We start from the raw sequence: 21,215 nt of genomic DNA, 5'->3' as shown, positions 1-21,215 counted from the left end.
AGTTGTGGTGCAGTCTCCCCCCAAAAAAGGGAGATTCAATTTGTCACAATGTGGATATACGTCAATTCTGTTAGTTTGTCGTATATCAGCCAGTCACGTTCTGTCACTTACATTGTGTTTTGTTATACACTGTGCCTGAGTTGTGGTGCATTCTCCCCCCCCAAAAAAAGGGAGATTTAAATTGTCACAAAGTGGATATACGTCAGTTCTGTTAGTTTGTCGTATATCAGCCAGCCACGTTCTGCCACTTACATTGTGTTGTGTTATACACTGTGCCTGAGTTGTGGTGCAGTCTACCCCCAAAAAAGGGAGATTCAAATTGTCACAAAGTGGATATACATAAGTTCTGTTAGTTTGTCATACATCAGCCAGCCACGTTCTGCAACTTACATTGTGTTGTGTTATACACTGGGCTTGAGTTGTGGTGCAGTCAGCCCCCCAAAAAAGGGAGATTCAAATTGTCACAAAGAGGATATACGTCAATTCTGTTAGTTTGTCGTATATCAGCCAGCCACGTTCTGCCACTTACATTGTGTTGTGTTATACACTGGGCCTGAGTTGTGGTGCAGTCTCCCCCCCCAAAAAAAAGGGAGATTCAAATTGTCACAAAGTGGATATATATGTCAGTTCTGTTAGTTTGTCGTATATCAGCCAGCCACGTTCTGCCACTTACATTCTGTTGTGTTATACACTGGGCCTGAGTTGTGGTGCTGTCTCCTCCCCAAAAATGGAGATTTAATTTGTCAGAAAGTGGATATACTTCAATTCTGTTAGTTTGTCGTATATCAGCCAGCCACATTCTGCCACTTACATTGTGTTGTGTTGTACACTGGGCCTGAGTTGTGGTGCTGTCTCCTCCCAAAAAAAGTGAGATTCAAATTGTCACAAGGTGGATATATGTCAGTTCTGTTAGTTTGTCGTATATCAGCCAGCCACGTTCTGCCACTTACATTGTGTTGTGTTATACGCTGGGCCTGAGTTGTAGTGCTGTCTCCCCCCAAAAAAAGGGAGATTCAAATTGTCACAAAGTGGATATACGTCAATTGTGTTAGTTTGTTGTATATCAGCCAGCCACGTTCTGCCACGTACATTGTGTTGTGTTATACACTGGGCCTGAGTTGTGGTGCCGCCTTCCCCACCAAAAAAAAGGGAGATTCAAATTGTCACAAAGTGGATATATGTCAATTCTGTTAGTTTGTCATATATCAGTCAGCCACGTTCTGCCACTTACGTTGTGTTGTGTGATACACTGGGCCTGAGTTTTGGTGCAGTCTCCCCCCCCCAAAAAAAAGGGAGATTCAAATTGTCACAAAGTGGATATACATCAATTCTGTCTGTTTGTCGTATATCAGCCAGCCACGTTCTGCCACTTACATTGTGTTGTGTTATGCACTGAGCCTGAGTTGTTGAGCAGTCTACCCCCCAAAAAAGGGAGATTCAAATTGTCACAAAGTGGATATACGTCAATTCTGTTAGTTTGTCGTATATCAGCCAGCCACATTCTGCCACTTACATTGTGTTGTGTGATGCACTGAGCCTGAGTTGTGGTGCAGTCTCCCCCCAAAAAAGGGAGATTCAATTTGTCACAATGTGGATATACGTCAATTCTGCTAGTTTGTCGTATATCAGCCAGCCACGTTCTGCCACTTACATTGTGTTGTGTTATACACTGGGCCTGAGTTGTGGTGCAGTCTCCCCCCCAAAAAAGGGAGATTCAAATTGTCACAAAGTGGATATACGTCAATTCTGTTAGTTTGTCGTATATCAGCCAGCCACGTTCTGTCACTTACATTGTGTTTTGTTATACACTGTGCCTGAGTTGTGGTGCAGTCTCCCCCCCAAAAAAAAGGGAGATTTAAATTGTCACAAAGTGGATATACATCAGTTCTGTTAGTTTGTCGTATATCAGCCAGCCACGTTCTGCCACTTACATTGTGTTGTGTTATACACTGTGCCTGAGTTGTGGTGCAGTCTACCCCCAAAAAAGGGAGATTCAAATTGTCACAAAGTGGATATACATAAGTTCTGTTAGTTTGTCATACATCAGCCAGCCACGTTCTGCCACTTACATTGTGTTGTGTTATACACTGGGCTTGAGTTGTGGTGCAGTCAGCCCCCCAAAAAAGGGAGATTCAAATTGTCACAAAGAGGATATACGTCAATTCTGTTAGTTTGTCGTATATCAGCCAGCCACGTTCTGCCACTTACATTGTGTTGTGTTATACACTGGGCCTGAGTTGTGGTGCAGTCTCCCCCCCAAAAAAAAAGGGAGATTCAAATTGTCACAAAGTGGATATATATGTCAGTTCTGTTAGTTTGTCGTATATCAGCCAGCCACGTTCTGCCACTTACATTGTGTTGTGTTATACACTGGGCCTGAGTTGTGGTGCTGTCTCCTCCTCAAAAATGGAGATTTAATTTGTCACAAAGTGGATATACGTCACTTCTCTTAGTTTGTCGTATATCAGCCAGCCACGTTCTGCCACTTACATTGTGTTGTGTGATGCACTGAGCCTGAGTTGTGGTGCAGTCTCCCCCCAAAAAAGGGAGATTCAAATTGTCACAAAGTGGATATACGTCAATTCTGCTAGTTTGTCGTATATCAGCCAGCCACGTTCTGCCACTTACATTGTGTTGTGTTATACACTGGGCCTGAGTTGTGGTGCTGTCTCCCCCCAAAAAAAGGGAGATTCAAATTGTCACAAAGTGGATATACGCCAATTCTGTTAGTTTGTCGTATATCAGCCAGCCACGTTCTGCCACTTACATTGTGTTGTGTTATACTCTGGGCCTGAGTTGTTGTGCTGTCTCCTCCTCAAAAATGGAGATTTAAATTGTCACAAAGTGGATATACGTCACTTCTCTTAGTTTGTCGTATATCAGCCAGCCACTTTCTGCCACTTACATTGTGTTGTGTTATACACTGGGCCTGAGTTGTGGTGCAGTTCCAACCCCAATAAAGGGAGATTCAAATTGTCACAAAGTGGATAAACGTCAGTTCTGTTAGTTTGTCGTATATCAGCCAGCCACGTTCTGTCACTTACTTTGTGTTGTGTTATACACGGGGCCTAAGTTGTGGTGCTGTCTCCCCCCAAAAAAAGTGAGATTCAAATTGTCACAAGGTGGATATATGTCACTTCTGTTAGTTTGTCGTATATCAGCCAGCCACGTTCTGCCACTTACATTGTGTTGTGTTATACACTGGGCCTGAGTTGTGTTGCAGTCTTCGCCCCCCCAAAAAAAGGAGATTCAAATTGTCACAAAGTGGATATACGTCAATTCTGTTAGTTTGTCATATATCAGCCAGCCACGTTCTGCCACTTACGTTGTGTTGTGTTATACACTGGGCCTGAGTTGTGGTGCAGTCTCTCCCCCCAAAAAGGGAGATTCAAATTGTCACAAGGTGGATATATGTCAGTTCTGTTAGTTTGACGTATATCAGCCAGCCACGTTCTGCCACTTACATTGTGTTGTGTTATACACTGGGCCTAAGTTGTGGTGCAGTCTCCCCCCCAAAAAAGGGAGATTCAAATTGTCATAAAGTGGATGTACGTCAATTCTGTTAGTTTGTCGTATATCAGCCAGCCACATTCTGCCACTTACATTGTGCTGTGTTATACACTGGGCCTGAGTTGTGGTGCAGTCTCCCCCCCAAAAAAGGGAGATTCAAATTGTCACAAAGTGGATATACGTCAATTCTGTTAGTTTGTCGTATATCAGCCAGCCACGTTCTGCCACTTACATTGTGTTGTGTTATACTCTGGGCCTGAGTTGTTGTGCTGTCTCCTCCTCAAAAATGGAGATTTAAATTGTCACAAAGTGGATATACGTCACTTCTCTTAGTTTGTCGTATATCAGCCAGCCACTTTCTGCCACTTACATTGTGTTGTGTTATACACTGGGCCTGAGTTGTGGTGCAGTTCCAACCCCAATAAAGGGAGATTCAAATTGTCACAAAGTGGATAAACGTCAGTTCTGTTAGTTTGTCGTATATCAGCCAGCCACGTTCTGTCACTTACTTTGTGTTGTGTTATACACTGGGCCTGAGTTGTGTTGCAGTCTTCGCCCCCCCAAAAAAAGGAGATTCAAATTGTCACAAAGTGGATATACGTCAATTCTGTTAGTTTGTCATATATCAGCCAGCCACGTTCTGCCACTTACGTTGTGTTGTGTTATACACTGGGCCTGAGTTGTGGTGCAGTCTCTCCCCCAAAGAAGGGAGATTCAAATTGTCACAAGGTGGATATATGTCAGTTCTGTTAGTTTGACGTATATCAGCCAGCCACGTTCTGCCACTTACATTGTGTTGTGTTATACACTGGGCCTAAGTTGTGGTGCAGTCTCCCCCCCAAAAAAGGGAGATTCAAATTGTCATAAAGTGGATGTACGTCAATTCTGTTAGTTTGTCGTATATCAGCCAGCCACATTCTGCCACTTACATTGTGTTGTGTTATACACTGAGCCTGAGTTGTGGTGCAGTCTCCCCCCAAAAAAAGGGAGATTCAAATTGTCACAAAGTGGATATACGTCAATTCTGTTAGTTTGTCGTATATCAGCCAGCCACGTTCTGCCACTTACATTGTGTTGTGTTATGCACTGAGCCTGAGTTGTGGAGCAGTCTACTCCCCAAAAAAGGAGATTCAAATTGTCACAAAATGGATATACGTCAATTCTGTTAGTTTGTCGTATATCAGCCAGCCACGTTCTGCCACTTACATTGTGTTGTGTTATGCACTGAGCCTGAGTTGTGGTGCAGTCTCCCCCCCAAAAAAGGGAGATTCAAAATGTCACAAAGTGGATATACGTCAATTCTGCTAGTTTGTCGTATATCAACCAGCCACGTTCTGCCACTTACATTGTGTTGTGTTATGCACTGAGCCTGAGTTGTGGTGCAGTCTCCCCCCAAAAAAAGGGAGATTCAAATTGTCACAAAGTGGATATACGTCATTTCTGCTAGTTTGTCGTATATCAGCCAGCCACGTTCTGCCACTTACATTGTGTTGTGTTATACACTGGGCCTGAGTTGTGGTGCAGTCTCCCCCCCAAAAAAGGGAGATTCAAATTGTCACAAAGTGGATATACGTCAATTCTGTTAGTTTGTCGTATATCAGCCAGCCACGTTCTGCCACTTACATTGTGTTTTGTTATACACTGGGCCTGAGTTGTGGTGCAGTCTCCCCCCAAAAAAAGTGAGATTCAAATTGTCACAAAGTGGATATACTTCAATTCTGTTAGTTTGTCGTATATCAACCAGCCACGTTCTGCCACTTACATTGTGTTGTGTTATGCACTGAGCCTGAGTTGTGGTGCAGTCTCCCCCCCAAAAAAAGGGAGATTCAAATTGTCACAAAGTGGATATACGTCAATTCTGTTAGTTTGTCATATATCAGCCAGCCACGTTCTGCCACTTACGTTGTGTTGTGTTATACACTGGGCCTGAGTTGTGGTGCAGTCTCCCCCCAAAAAAAGGGAGATTCAAATTGTCACAAGGTGGATATATGTCAGTTCTGTTAGTTTGACGTATACCAGCCAGCCACGTTCTGCCACTTACATTGTGTTGTGTTATACACTGGGCCTAAGTTGTGGTGCAGTCTCCCCCCAAAAAAAGGGAGATTTAAATTGTCATAAAGTGGATGTACGTCAATTCTGTAAGTTTGTCGTATATCAGCCAGCCACGTTCTGCCACTTACATTGTGTTGTGTTATACACTGGGCCTGAGGTGTGGTGCAGTCTCCCCCCCAAAAAAGGGAGATTCAAATTGTCTCAAAGTGGATATACATCAATTCTGTCTGTTTGTCGTATATCAGCCAGCCACGTTCTGCCACTTACATTGTGTTGTGTTATGCACTGAGCCTGAGTTGTGGAGCAGTCTACCCCCCAAAAAAGGGAGATTCAAATTGTCACAAAGTGGATATACGTCAATTCTGTTAGTTTGTCGTATATCAGCCAGCCACGTTCTGCCACTTACATTGTGTTGTGTTATGCACTGAGCCTGAGTTGTGGTGCAGTCTCCCCCCAAAAAAGGGAGATTCAAATTGTCACAAAGTGGATATACGTCAATTCTGCTAGTTTGTCGTATATCAGCCAGCCACGTTCTGCCACTTACATTGTGTTGTGTTATACACTGGGCCTGAGTTGTGGTGCAGTCTCCCCCCCCAAAAAAAAGGGAGATTCAAATTGTCACAAAGTGGATATACGTCAATTCTGTTAGTTTGTCGTATATCAGCCAGCCACTTTCTGCCACTTACATTGTGTTGTGTTATACACTGGGCCTGAGTTGTGGTGCAGTTTCCCCCCCAAAAAAAAGGGAGATTCAAATTGTCACAAAGTGGATATACGTCAATTCTGTTAGTTTGTCGTATATCAGCCAGACACGTTCTGCCACTTACATTGTGTTGTGTTATACACTGGGCCTGAGTTGTGGTGCAGTTTCCCCCCCCCAAAAAAAGGGAGATTCAAATTTTCACAAAGTGGATATACGTCAGTTCTGTTAGTTTGTCGTATATCAGCCAGCCACGTTCTGCCACTTACATTGTGTTGTGTTATACACTGGGCCTGAGTTGTGGTGCAGTCTCCCCCCAAAAAAGGGAGATTCAAATTGTCACAAAGTGGATATACGTCAGTTCTGCTAGTTTGTCGTATATCAGCCAGCCACGTTCTGCCACTTACATTGTGTTGTGTTATACACTGGGCCTGAGTTGTGGTGCTGTCTCCCCCCCAAAAAAGGGAGATTCAAATTGTCACAAAGTGGATATACGTCAATTCTGTTAGTTTGTCGTATATCAGCCAGCCACGTTCTGCCACTTACATTGTGTTTTGTTATACACTGGGCCTGAGTTGTGGTGCAGTCTCCCCTCCCCAAAAAAAGGGAGATTCAAATTGTCACAAAGTGGATATACGTCAGTTCTGTTAGTTTGTCGTATATCAGCCAGCCACGTTCTGCCACTTACATTGTGTTGTGTTATACACTGTGCCTGAGTTGTGGTGCAGTCTCCCCCCAAAAAAGCGAGATTCAAATTGTCACAAAGTGGATATACGTAAGTTCTGTTAGTTTGTCATACATCAGCCAGCTACCTTCTGCCACTTACATTGTGTTGTGTTATACACTGGGCTTGAGTTGTGGTGCAGTCAGCCCCCCAAAAAAGGGAGATTCAAATTGTCACAAAGAGGATATACGTCAATTCTGTTAATTTGTCATATATCAGCCAGCCACGTTCTGCCACTTACACTGTGTTGTGTTATACACTGGGCCTGAGTTTTGGTGCAGTCTCCCCCCCCCCAAAAAAGGGAGATTCAAATTGTCACAAAGTGGATATACGTCAGTTCTGTTAGTTTGTCGTATATCAGCCAGCCACGTTCTGCCACTTACATTGTGTTTTGTTATAAACTGGGCCTGAGTTGTGGTGCAGTCTCCCCCCCCAAAAAAAGGAGATTCAAATTGTCACAAAGTGGATATACGTCAATTCTGTTAGTTTGTCATATATCAGCCAGCCACGTTCTGCCACTTACGTTGTGTTGTGTTATACACTGGGCCTGAGTTGTGGTGCAGTCTCCCCCCAAAAAAAGGGAGATTCAAATTGTCACAATGTGGATATATGTCAGTTCTGTTAGTTTGACGTATACCAGCCAGCCACGTTCTGCCACTTACATTGTGTTGTGTTATACACTGGGCCTAAGTTGTGGTGCAGTCTCCCCCCAAAAAAAGGGAGATTCAAATTGTCATAAAGTGGATGTACGTCAATTCTGTAAGTTTGTCGTATATCAGCCAGCCACGTTCTGCCACTTACATTGTGTTGTGTTATACACTGGGCCTGAGTTGTGGTGCAGTCTCCCCCCCAAAAAAGGGAGATTCAAATTGTCACAAAGTGGATATACATCAATTCTGTCTGTTTGTCGTATATCAGCCAGCCACGTTCTGCCACTTACATTGTGTTGTGTTATGCACTGAGCCTGAGTTGTTGAGCAGTCTACCCCCCAAAAAAGGGAGATTCAAATTGTCACAGAGTGGATATACGTCAATTCTGTTAGTTTGTCGTATATCAGCCAGCCACATTCTGCCACTTACATTGTGTTGTGTGATGCACTGAGCCTGAGTTGTGGTGCAGTCTCCCCCCAAAAAAGGGAGATTCAATTTGTCACTATGTGGATATACGTCAATTCTGTTAGTTTGTCGTATATCAGCCAGCCACGTTCTGTCACTTACATTGTGTTTTGTTATACACTGTGCCTGAGTTGTGGTGCAGTCTCCCCCCCCCAAAAAAGGGAGATTTAAATTGTCACAAAGTGGATATACGTCAGTTCTGTTAGTTTGTCGTATATCAGCCAGCCACGTTCTGCCACTTACATTGTGTTGTGTTATACACTGTGCCTGAGTTGTGGTGCAGTCTACCCCCAAAAAAGGGAGATTCAAATTGTCACAAAGTGGATATACATAAGTTCTGTTAGTTTGTCATACATCAGCCAGCCACGTTCTGCAACTTACATTGTGTTGTGTTATACACTGGGCTTGAGTTGTGGTGCAGTCAGCCCCCCAAAAAAGGGAGATTCAAATTGTCACAAAGAGGATATACGTCAATTCTGTTAGTTTGTCGTATATCAGCCAGCCACGTTCTGCCACTTACATTGTGTTGTGTTATACACTGGGCCTGAGTTGTGGTGCAGTCTCCCCCCCCAAAAAAAAGGGAGATTCAAATTGTCACAAAGTGGATATATATGTCAGTTCTGTTAGTTTGTCGTATATCAGCCAGCCACGTTCTGCCACTTACATTCTGTTGTGTTATACACTGGGCCTGAGTTGTGGTGCTGTCTCCTCCCCAAAAATGGAGATTTAATTTGTCAGAAAGTGGATATACTTCAATTCTGTTAGTTTGTCGTATATCAGCCAGCCACATTCTGCCACTTACATTGTGTTGTGTTGTACACTGGGCCTGAGTTGTGGTGCTGTCTCCTCCCAAAAAAAGTGAGATTCAAATTCTCACAAGGTGGATATATGTCAGTTCTGTTAGTTTGTCGTATATCAGCCAGCCACGTTCTGCCACTTACATTGTGTTGTGTTATACGCTGGGCCTGAGTTGTAGTGCTGTCTCCCCCCAAAAAAAGGGAGATTCAAATTGTCACAAAGTGGATATACGTCAATTGTGTTAGTTTGTTGTATATCAGCCAGCCACGTTCTGCCACGTACATTGTGTTGTGTTATACACTGGGCCTGAGTTGTGGTGCCGCCTTCCCCACCAAAAAAAAGGGAGATTCAAATTGTCACAAAGTGGATATATGTCAATTCTGTTAGTTTGTCATATATCAGTCAGCCACGTTCTGCCACTTACGTTGTGTTGTGTGATACACTGGGCCTGAGTTTTGGTGCAGTCTCCCCCCCCAAAAAAAAGGGAGATTCAAATTGTCACAAAGTGGATATACATCAATTCTGTCTGTTTGTCGTATATCAGCCAGCCACGTTCTGCCACTTACATTGTGTTGTGTTATGCACTGAGCCTGAGTTGTTGAGCAGTCTACCCCCCAAAAAAGGGAGATTCAAATTGTCACAAAGTGGATATACGTCAATTCTGTTAGTTTGTCGTATTTCAGCCAGCCACATTCTGCCACTTACATTGTGTTGTGTGATGCACTGAGCCTGAGTTGTGGTGCAGTCTCCCCCCAAAAAAGGGAGATTCAATTTGTCACAATGTGGATATACGTCAATTCTGCTAGTTTGTCGTATATCAGCCAGCCACGTTCTGCCACTTACATTGTGTTGTGTTATACACTGGGCCTGAGTTGTGGTGCAGTCTCCTCCCCAAAAATGGAGATTTAATTTGTCACAAAGTGGATATACGTCACTTCTCTTAGTTTGTCGTATATCAGCCAGCCACGTTCTGCCACTTACATTGTGTTGTGTGATGCACTGAGCCTGAGTTGTGGTGCAGTCTCCCCCCAAAAAAGGGAGATTCAAATTGTCACAAAGTGGATATACGTCAATTCTGCTAGTTTGTCGTATATCAGCCAGCCACGTTCTGCCACTTACATTGTGTTGTGTTATACACTGGGCCTGAGTTGTGGTGCAGTCTCCCCCCCAAAAAAGGGAGATTCAAATTGTCACAAAGTGGATATACGTCAATTCTGTTAGTTTGTCGTATATCAGCCAGCCACGTTCTGTCACTTACATTGTGTTTTGTTATACACTGTGCCTGAGTTGTGGTGCAGTCTCCCCCCCAAAAAAAAGGGAGATTTAAATTGTCACAAAGTGGATATACATGAGTTCTGTTAGTTTGTCGTATATCAGCCAGCCACGTTCTGCCACTTACATTGTGTTGTGTTATACACTGTGCCTGAGTTGTGGTGCAGTCTACCCCCAAAAAAGGGAGATTCAAATTGTCACAAAGTGGATATACATAAGTTCTGTTAGTTTGTCATACATCAACCAGCCACGTTCTGCCACTTACATTGTGTTGTGTTATACACTGGGCTTGAGTTGTGGTGCAGTCAGCCCCCCAAAAAAGGGAGATTCAAATTGTCACAAAGAGGATATACGTCAATTCTGTTAGTTTGTCGTATATCAGCCAGCCACGTTCTGCCACTTACATTGTGTTGTGTTATACACTGGGCCTGAGTTGTGGTGCAGTCTCCCCCCCACAAAAAAAAGGGAGATTCAAATTGTCACAAAGTGGATATATATGTCAGTTCTGTTAGTTTGTCGTATATCAGCCAGCCACGTTCTGCCACTTACATTGTGTTGTGTTATACACTGGGCCTGAGTTGTGGTGCTGTCTCCTCCCCAAAAATGGAGATTTAATTTGTCACAAAGTGGACATACGTCACTTCTCTTAGTTTGTCGTATATCAGCCAGCCACGTTCTGCCACTTACATTGTGTTGTGTGATGCACAGAGCCTGAGTTGTGGTGCAGTCTCCCCCCAAAAAAGGGAGATTCAAATTGTCACAAAGTGGATATACGTCAATTCTGCTAGTTTGTCGTATATCAGCCAGCCACGTTCTGCCACTTACATTGTGTTGTGTTATACACTGGGCCTGAGTTGTGGTGCAGTCTCCCCCCCAAAAAAGGGAGATTCAAATTGTCACAAAGTGGATATACGTCAATTCTGTTAGTTTGTCGTATATCAGCCAGCCACGTTCTGTCACTTACATTGTGTTTTGTTATACACTGTGCCTGAGTTGTGGTGCAGTCTCCCCCCCAAAAAAAAAGGGAGATTTAAATTGTCACAAAGTGGATATACGTCAGTTCTGTTAGTTTGTCGTATATCAGCCAGCCACGTTCTGCCACTTACATTGTGTTGTGTTATACACTGTGCCTGAGTTGTGGTGCAGTCTACCCCCAAAAAAGGGAGATTCAAATTGTCACAAAGTGGATATACATAAGTTTTGTTAGTTTGTCATACATCAGCCAGCCACGTTCTGCAACTTACATTGTGTTGTGTTATACACTGGGCTTGAGTTGTGGTGCAGTCAGCCCCCCAAAAAAGGGAGATTCAAATTGTCACAAAGAGGATATACGTCAATTCTGTTAGTTTGTCGTATATCAGCCAGCCAGGTTCTGCCACTTACATTGTGTTGTGTTATACACTGGGCCTGAGTTGTGGTGCAGTCTCCCCCCCCAAAAAAAAGGGAGATTCAAATTGTCACAAAGTGGATATATATGTCAGTTCTGTTAGTTTGTCGTATATCAGCCAGCCACGTTCTGCCACTTACATTGTGTTGTGTTATACACTGGGCCTGAGTTGTGGTGCTGTCTCCTCCCCAAAAATGGAGATTTAATTTGTCACAAAGTGGATATACGTCACTTCTATTAGTTTGTCGTATATCAGCCAGCCACGTTCTGCCACTTACATTGTGTTTTGTTATACACTGGGCCTGAGTTGTGGTGCAGTCTCCCCTCCCAAAAAAAAGGGAGATTCAAATTGTCACAAAGTGGATATACGTCAGTTCTGTTAGTTTGTCGTATATCAGCCAGCCACGTTCTGCCACTTACATTGTGTTGTGTTATACACTGTGCCTGAGTTGTGGTGCAGTCTCCCCCCAAAAAAGGGAGATTCAAATTGTCACAAAGTGGATATACGTAAGTTCTGTTAGTTTGTCATACATCAGCCAGCTACCTTCTGCCACTTACATTGTGTTGTGTTATACACTGGGCTTGAGTTGTGGTGCAGTCAGCCCCCCAAAAAAGGGAGATTCAAATTGTCACAAAGAGGATATACGTCAATTCTGTTAGTTTGTCGTATATCAGCCAGCCACGTTCTGCCACTTACATTGTGTTGTGTTATACACTGGGCCTGAGTTTTGGTGCAGTCTCCCCCCCCAAAAAAAAGGGAGATTCAAATTGTCACAAAGTGGATATACGTCAGTTCTGTTAGTTTGTCGTATATCAGCCAGCCACGTTCTGCCACTTACATTGTGTTTTGTTATAAACTGGGCCTGAGTTGTGGTGCAGTCTCCCCCCCCAAAAAAAGGAGATTCAAATTGTCACAAAGTGGATATACGTCAATTCTGTTAGTTTGTCATATATCAGCCAGCCACGTTCTGCCACTTACGTTGTGTTGTGTTATACACTGGGCCTGAGTTGTGGTGCAGTCTCCCCCCAAAAAAGGGAGATTCAAATTGTCACAATGTGGATATACGTCATTTCTGCTAGTTTGTCGTATATCAGCCAGCCACGTTCTGCCACTTACATTGTGTTGTGTTATACACTGGGCCTGAGTTGTGGTGCTGACTCCCCCCCAAAAAAGGGAGATTCAAATTGTCACAAAGTGGATATACGTCAATTCTGTTAGTTTGTCGTATATCAGGCAGCCACGTTCTGCCACTTACATTGTGTTTTGTTATACACTGGGCCTGAGTTGTGGTGCAGTCTCCCCTCCCAAAAAAAAGGGAGATTCAAATTGTCACAAAGTGGATATACGTCAGTTCTGTTAGTTTGTCGTATATCAGCCAGCCACGTTCTGCCACTTACATTGTGTTGTGTTATACACTGTGCCTGAGTTGTGGTGCAGTCTCCCCCCAAAAAAGCGAGATTCAAATTGTCACAAAGTGGATATACGTAAGTTCTGTTAGTTTGTCATACATCAGCCAGCTACCTTCTGCCACTTACATTGTGTTGTGTTATACACTGGGCTTGAGTTGTGGTGCAGTCAGCCCCCCAAAAAAGGGAGATTCAAATTGTCACAAGGTGGATATATGTCAGTTCTGTTAGTTTGACGTATACCAGCCAGCCACGTTCTGCCACTTACATTGTGTTGTGTTATACACTGGGCCTAAGTTGTGGTGCAGTCTCCCCCCAAAAAAAGGGAGATTCAAATTGTCATAAAGTGGATGTACGTCAATTCTGAAAGTTTGTCGTATATCAGCCAGCCACGTTCTGCCACTTACATTGTGTTGTGTTATACACTGGGCCTGAGTTGTGGTGCAGTCTCCCCCCCAAAAAAGGGAGATTCAAATTGTCACAAAGTGGATATACATCAATTCTGTCTGTTTGTCGTATATCAGCCAGCCACGTTCTGCCACTTACATTGTGTTGTGTTATGCACTGAGCCTGAGTTGTTGAGCAGTCTACCCCCCAAAAAAGGGAGATTCAAATTGTCACAAAGTGGATATACGTCAATTCTGTTAGTTTGTCGTATATCAGCCAGCCACATTCTGCCACTTACATTGTGTTGTGTGATGCACTGAGCCTGAGTTGTGGTGCAGTCTCCCCCCAAAAAAGGGAGATTCAATTTGTCACAATGTGGATATACGTCAATTCTGTTAGTTTGTCGTATATCAGCCAGTCACGTTCTGTCACTTACATTGTGTTTTGTTATACACTGTGCCTGAGTTGTGGTGCATTCTCCCCCCCCAAAAAAAGGGAGATTTAAATTGTCACAAAGTGGATATACGTCAGTTCTGTTAGTTTGTCGTATATCAGCCAGCCACGTTCTGCCACTTACATTGTGTTGTGTTATACACTGTGCCTGAGTTGTGGTGCAGTCTACCCCCAAAAAAGGGAGATTCAAATTGTCACAAAGTGGATATACATAAGTTCTGTTAGTTTGTCATACATCAGCCAGCCACGTTCTGCAACTTACATTGTGTTGTGTTATACACTGGGCTTGAGTTGTGGTGCAGTCAGCCCCCCAAAAAAGGGAGATTCAAATTGTCACAAAGAGGATATACGTCAATTCTGTTAGTTTGTCGTATATCAGCCAGCCACGTTCTGCCACTTACATTGTGTTGTGTTATACACTGGGCCTGAGTTGTGGTGCAGTCTCCCCCCCAAAAAAAAAGGGAGATTCAAATTGTCACAAAGTGGATATATATGTCAGTTCTGTTAGTTTGTCGTATATCAGCCAGCCACGTTCTGCCACTTACATTCTGTTGTGTTATACACTGGGCCTGAGTTGTGGTGCTGTCTCCTCCCCAAAAATGGAGATTTAATTTGTCAGAAAGTGGATATACTTCAATTCTGTTAGTTTGTCGTATATCAGCCAGCCACATTCTGCCACTTACATTGTGTTGTGTTGTACACTGGGCCTGAGTTGTGGTGCTGTCTCCTCCCAAAAAAAGTGAGATTCAAATTGTCACAAGGTGGATATATGTCAGTTCTGTTAGTTTGTCGTATATCAGCCAGCCACGTTCTGCCACTTACATTGTGTTGTGTTATACGCTGGGCCTGAGTTGTAGTGCTGTCTCCCCCCAAAAAAAGGGAGATTCAAATTGTCACAAAGTGGATATACGTCAATTGTGTTAGTTTGTTGTATATCAGCCAGCCACGTTCTGCCACGTACATTGTGTTGTGTTATACACTGGGCCTGAGTTGTGGTGCCGCCTTCCCCACCAAAAAAAAGGGAGATTCAAATTGTCACAAAGTGGATATATGTCAATTCTGTTAGTTTGTCATATATCAGTCAGCCACGTTCTGCCACTTACGTTGTGTTGTGTGATACACTGGGCCTGAGTTTTGGTGCAGTCTCCCCCCCCCCAAAAAAAGGGAGATTCAAATTGTCACAAAGTGGATATACATCAATTCTGTCTGTTTGTCGTATATCAGCCAGCCACGTTCTGCCACTTACATTGTGTTGTGTTATGCACTGAGCCTGAGTTGTTGAGCAGTCTACCCCCCAAAAAAGGGAGATTCAAATTGTCACAAAGTGGATATACGTCAATTCTGTTAGTTTGTCGTATATCAGCCAGCCACATTCTGCCACTTACATTGTGTTGTGTGATGCACTGAGCCTGAGTTGTGGTGCAGTCTCCCCCCAAAAAAGGGAGATTCAATTTGTCACAATGTGGATATACGTCAATTCTGCTAGTTTGTCGTATATCAGCCAGCCACGTTCTGCCACTTACATTGTGTTGTGTTATACACTGGGCCTGAGTTGTGGTGCAGTCTCCCCCCCAAAAAAGGGAGATTCAAATTGTCACAAAGTGGATATACGTCAATTCTGTTAGTTTGTCGTATATCAGCCAGCCACGTTCTGTCACTTACATTGTGTTTTGTTATACACTGTGCCTGAGTTGTGGTGCAGTCTCCCCCCCCAAAAAAAGGGAGATTTAAATTGTCACAAAGTGGATATACATCAGTTCTGTTAGTTTGTCGTATATCAGCCAGCCACGTTCTGCCACTTACATTGTGTTGTGTTATACACTGTGCCTGAGTTGTGGTGCAGTCTACCCCCAAAAAAGGGAGATTCAAATTGTCACAAAGTGGATATACATAAGTTCTGTTAGTTTGTCATACATCAGCCAGCCACGTTCTGCCACTTACATTGTGTTGTGTTATACACTGGGCTTGAGTTGTGGTGCAGTCAGCCCCCCAAAAAAGGGAGATTCAAATTGTCACAAAGAGGATATACGTCAATTCTGTTAGTTTGTCGTATATCAGCCAGCCACGTTCTGCCACTTACATTGTGTTGTGTTATACACTGGGCCTGAGTTGTGGTGCAGTCTCCCCCCCCAAAAAAAAGGGAGATTCAAATTGTCACAAAGTGGATATATATGTCAGTTCTGTTAGTTTGTCGTATATCAGCCAGCCACGTTCTGCCACTTACATTGTGTTGTGTTATACACTGGGCCTGAGTTGTGGTGCTGTCTCCTCCCCAAAAATGGAGATTTAATTTGTCACAAAGTGGATATACGTCACTTCTCTTAGTTTGTCGTATATCAGCCAGCCACGTTCTGCCACTTACATTGTGTTGTGTGATGCACTGAGCCTGAGTTGTGGTGCAGTCTCCCCCCAAAAAAGGGAGATTCAAATTGTCACAAAGTGGATATACGTCAATTCTGCTAGTTTGTCGTATATCAGCCAGCCACGTTCTGCCACTTACATTGTGTTGTGTTATACACTGGGCCTGAGTTGTGGTGCTGTCTCCCCCCAAAAAAAGGGAGATTCAAATTGTCACAAAGTGGATATACGTCAATTCTGTTAGTTTGTCGTATATCAGCCAGCCACGTTCTGCCACTTACATTGTGTTGTGTTATACTCTGGGCCTGAGTTGTTGTGCTGTCTCCTCCTCAAAAATGGAGATTTAAATTGTCACAAAGTGGATATACGTCACTTCTCTTAGTTTGTCGTATATCAGCCAGCCACTTTCTGCCACTTACATTGTGTTGTGTTATACACTGGGCCTGAGTTGTGGTGCAGTTCCAACCCCAATAAAGGGAGATTCAAATTGTCACAAAGTGGATAAACGTCAGTTCTGTTAGTTTGTCGTATATCAGCCAGCCACGTTCTGTCACTTACTTTGTGTTGTGTTATACACGGGGCCTAAGTTGTGGTGCTGTCTCCCCCCAAAAAAAGTGAGATTCAAATTGTCACAAGGTGGATATATGTCACTTCTGTTAGTTTGTCGTATATCAGCCAGCCACGTTCTGCCACTTACATTGTGTTGTGTTATACACTGGGCCTGAGTTGTGTTGCAGTCTTCGCCCCCCCAAAAAAAGGAGATTCAAATTGTCACAAAGTGGATATACGTCAATTCTGTTAGTTTGTCATATATCAGCCAGCCACGTTCTGCCACTTACGTTGTGTTGTGTTATACACTGGGCCTGAGTTGTGGTGCAGTCTCTCCCCCCAAAAAGGGAGATTCAAATTGTCACAAGGTGGATATATGTCAGTTCTGTTAGTTTGACGTATATCAGCCAGCCACGTTCTGCCACTTACATTGTGTTGTGTTATACACTGGGCCTAAGTTGTGGTGCAGTCTCCCCCCCAAAAAAGGGAGATTCAAATTGTCATAAAGTGGATGTACGTCAATTCTGTTAGTTTGTCGTATATCAGCCAGCCACATTCTGCCACTTACATTGTGCTGTGTTATACACTGGGCCTGAGTTGTGGTGCAGTCTCCCCCCCAAAAAAGGGAGATTCAAATTGTCACAAAGTGGATATACGTCAATTCTGTTAGTTTGTCGTATATCAGCCAGCCACGTTCTGCCACTTACAATGTGTTGTGTTATACTCTGGGCCTGAGTTGTTGTGCTGTCTCCTCCTCAAAAATGGAGATTTAAATTGTCACAAAGTGGATATACGTCACTTCTCTTAGTTTGTCGTATATCAGCCAGCCACTTTCTGCCACTTACATTGTGTTGTGTTATACACTGGGCCTGAGTTGTGGTGCAGTTCCAACCCCAATAAAGGGAGATTCAAATTGTCACAAAGTGGATAAACGTCAGTTCTGTTAGTTTGTCGTATATCAGCCAGCCACGTTCTGTCACTTACTTTGTGTTGTGTTATACACTGGGCCTGAGTTGTGTTGCAGTCTTCGCCCCCCCAAAAAAAGGAGATTCAAATTGTCACAAAGTGGATATACGTCAATTCTGTTAGTTTGTCATATATCAGCCAGCCACGTTCTGCCACTTACGTTGTGTTGTGTTATACACTGGGCCTGAGTTGTGGTGCAGTCTCTCCCCCAAAAAAGGGAGATTCAAATTGTCACAAGGTGGATATATGTCAGTTCTGTTAGTTTGACGTATATCAGCCAGCCACGTTCTGCCACTTACATTGTGTTGTGTTATACACTGGGCCTAAGTTGTGGTGCAGTCTCCCCCCCAAAAAAGGGAGATTCAAATTGTCATAAAGTGGATGTACGTCAATTCTGTTAGTTTGTCGTATATCAGCCAGCCACATTCTGCCACTTACATTGTGTTGTGTTATACACTGAGCCTGAGTTGTGGTGCAGTCTCCCCCCAAAAAAAGGGAGATTCAAATTGTCACAAAGTGGATATACGTCAATTCTGTTAGTTTGTCGTATATCAGCCAGCCACGTTCTGCCACTTACATTGTGTTGTGTTATGCACTGAGCCTGAGTTGTGGAGCAGTCTAGTCCCCAAAAAAGGAGATTCAAATTGTCACAAAATGGATATACGTCAATTCTGTTAGTTTGTCGTATATCAGCCAGCCACGTTCTGCCACTTACATTGTGTTGTGTTATGCACTGAGCCTGAGTTGTGGTGCAGTCTCCCCCCCAAAAAAGGGAGATTCAAAATGTCACAAAGTGGATATACGTCAATTCTGCTAGTTTGTCGTATATCAACCAGCCACGTTCTGCCACTTACATTGTGTTGTGTTATGCACTGAGCCTGAGTTGTGGTGCAGTCTCCCCCCAAAAAAAGGGAGATTCAAATTGTCACAAAGTGGATATACGTCATTTCTGCTAGTTTGTCGTATATCAGCCAGCCACGTTCTGCCACTTACATTGTGTTGTGTTATACACTGGGCCTGAGTTGTGGTGCAGTCTCCCCCCCAAAAAAGGGAGATTCAAATTGTCACAAAGTGGATATACGTCAATTCTGTTAGTTTGTCGTATATCAGCCAGCCACGTTCTGCCACTTACATTGTGTTTTGTTATACACTGGGCCTGAGTTGTGGTGCAGTCTCCCCCCAAAAAAAGTGAGATTCAAATTGTCACAAAGTGGATATACTTCAATTCTGTTAGTTTGTCGTATATCAACCAGCCACGTTCTGCCACTTACATTGTGTTGTGTTATGCACTGAGCCTGAGTTGTGGTGCAGTCTCCCCCCCAAAAAAAGGGAGATTCAAATTTTCACAAAGTGGATATACGTCAATTCTGTTAGTTTGTCATATATCAGCCAGCCACGTTCTGCCACTTACGTTGTGTTGTGTTATACACTGGGCCTGAGTTGTGGTGCAGTCTCCCCCCAAAAAAAGGGAGATTCAAATTGTCACAAGGTGGATATATGTCAGTTCTGTTAGTTTGACGTATACCAGCCAGCCACGTTCTGCCACTTACATTGTGTTGTGTTATACACTGGGCCTAAGTTGTGGTGCAGTCTCCCCCCAAAAAAAGGGAGATTTAAATTGTCATAAAGTGGATGTACGTCAATTCTGTAAGTTTGTCGTATATCAGCCAGCCACGTTCTGCCACTTACATTGTGTTGTGTTATACACTGGGCCTGAGGTGTGGTGCAGTCTCCCCCCCAAAAAAGGGAGATTCAAATTGTCTCAAAGTGGATATACATCAATTCTGTCTGTTTGTCGTATATCAGCCAGCCACGTTCTGCCACTTACATTGTGTTGTGTTATGCACTGAGCCTGAGTTGTGGAGCAGTCTACCCCCCAAAAAAGGGAGATTCAAATTGTCACAAAGTGGATATACGTCAATTCTGTTAGTTTGTCGTATATCAGCCAGCCACGTTCTGCCACTTACATTGTGTTGTGTTATGCACTGAGCCTGAGTTGTGGTGCAGTCTCCCCCCAAAAAAGGGAGATTCAAATTGTCACAAAGTGGATATACGTCAATTCTGCTAGTTTGTCGTATATCAGCCAGCCACGTTCTGCCACTTACATTGTGTTGTGTTATACACTGGGCCTGAGTTGTGGTGCAGTCTCCCCCCCAAAAAAAAAGGGAGATTCAAATTGTCACAAAGTGGATATACGTCAATTCTGTTAGTTTGTCGTATATCAGCCAGCCACTTTCTGCCACTTACATTGTGTTGTGTTATACACTGGGCCTGAGTTGTGGTGCAGTTTCCCCCCCCAAAAAAAGGGAGATTCAAATTGTCACAAAGTGGATATACGTCAATTCTGTTAGTTTGTCGTATATCAGCCAGACACGTTCTGCCACTTACATTGTGTTGTGTTATACACTGGGCCTGAGTTGTGGTGCAGTTTCCCCCCCCCAAAAAAAGGGAGATTCAAATTTTCACAAAGTGGATATACGTCAGTTCTGTTAGTTTGTCGTATATCAGCCAGCCACGTTCTGCCACTTACATTGTGTTGTGTTATACAATGGGCCTGAGTTGTGGTGCAGTCTCCCCCCAAAAAAGGGAGATTCAAATTGTCACAAAGTGGATATACGTCAGTTCTGTTAATTTTGTCATATATCAGCCAGCCACGTTCTGCCACTTAGATTGTGTTGTGTAATACACTGGGCCTGAGTTGTGGTGCAGTCTGCCCCCCAAAAAAGGGAGATTCAAATTGTCACAAAGTGGATATACGTCAATTCTGTTAGTTTGTCGTATATCAGCCAGCCACGTTCTGCCACTTACATTGTGTTGTGTTATACTCTGGGCCTGAGTTGTTGTGCTGTCTCCTCCTCAAAAATGGAGATTTAAATTGTCACAAAGTGGATATACGTCACTTCTCTTAGTTTGTCGTATATCAGCCAGCCACTTTCTGCCACTTACATTGTGTTGTGTTATACACTGGGCCTGAGTTGTGGTGCAGTTCCAACCCCAATAAAGGGAGATTCAAATTGTCACAAAGTGGATAAACGTCAGTTCTGTTAGTTTGTCGTATATCAGCCAGCCACGTTCTGTCACTTACTTTGTGTTGTGTTATACACTGGGCCTGAGTTGTGTTGCAGTCTTCGCCCCCCCAAAAAAAGGAGATTCAAATTGTCACAAAGTGGATATACGTCAATTCTGTTAGTTTGTCGTATATCAGCCAGCCACATTCTGCCACTTACATTGTGCTGTGTTATACACTGGGCCTGAGTTGTGGTGCAGTCTCTCCCCCAAAAAAGGGAGATTCAAATTGTCACAAGGTGGATATATGTCAGTTCTGTTAGTTTGACGTATATCAGCCAGCCACGTTCTGCCACTTACATTGTGTTGTGTTATACACTGGGCCTAAGTTGTGGTGCAGTCTCCCCCCCAAAAAAGGGAGATTCAAATTGTCATAAAGTGGATGTACGTCAATTCTGTTAGTTTGTCGTATATCAGCCAGCCACATTCTGCCACTTACATTGTGCTGTGTTATACACTGGGCCTGAGTTG

The sequence above is a fragment of the Ranitomeya variabilis genome, chromosome 1 (genome assembly GCF_051348905.1).
Source record: "Ranitomeya variabilis isolate aRanVar5 chromosome 1, aRanVar5.hap1, whole genome shotgun sequence".
Taxonomy (NCBI): domain Eukaryota; kingdom Metazoa; phylum Chordata; class Amphibia; order Anura; family Dendrobatidae; genus Ranitomeya; species Ranitomeya variabilis.
Note: the sequence above shows the minus strand (reverse complement) of the source record.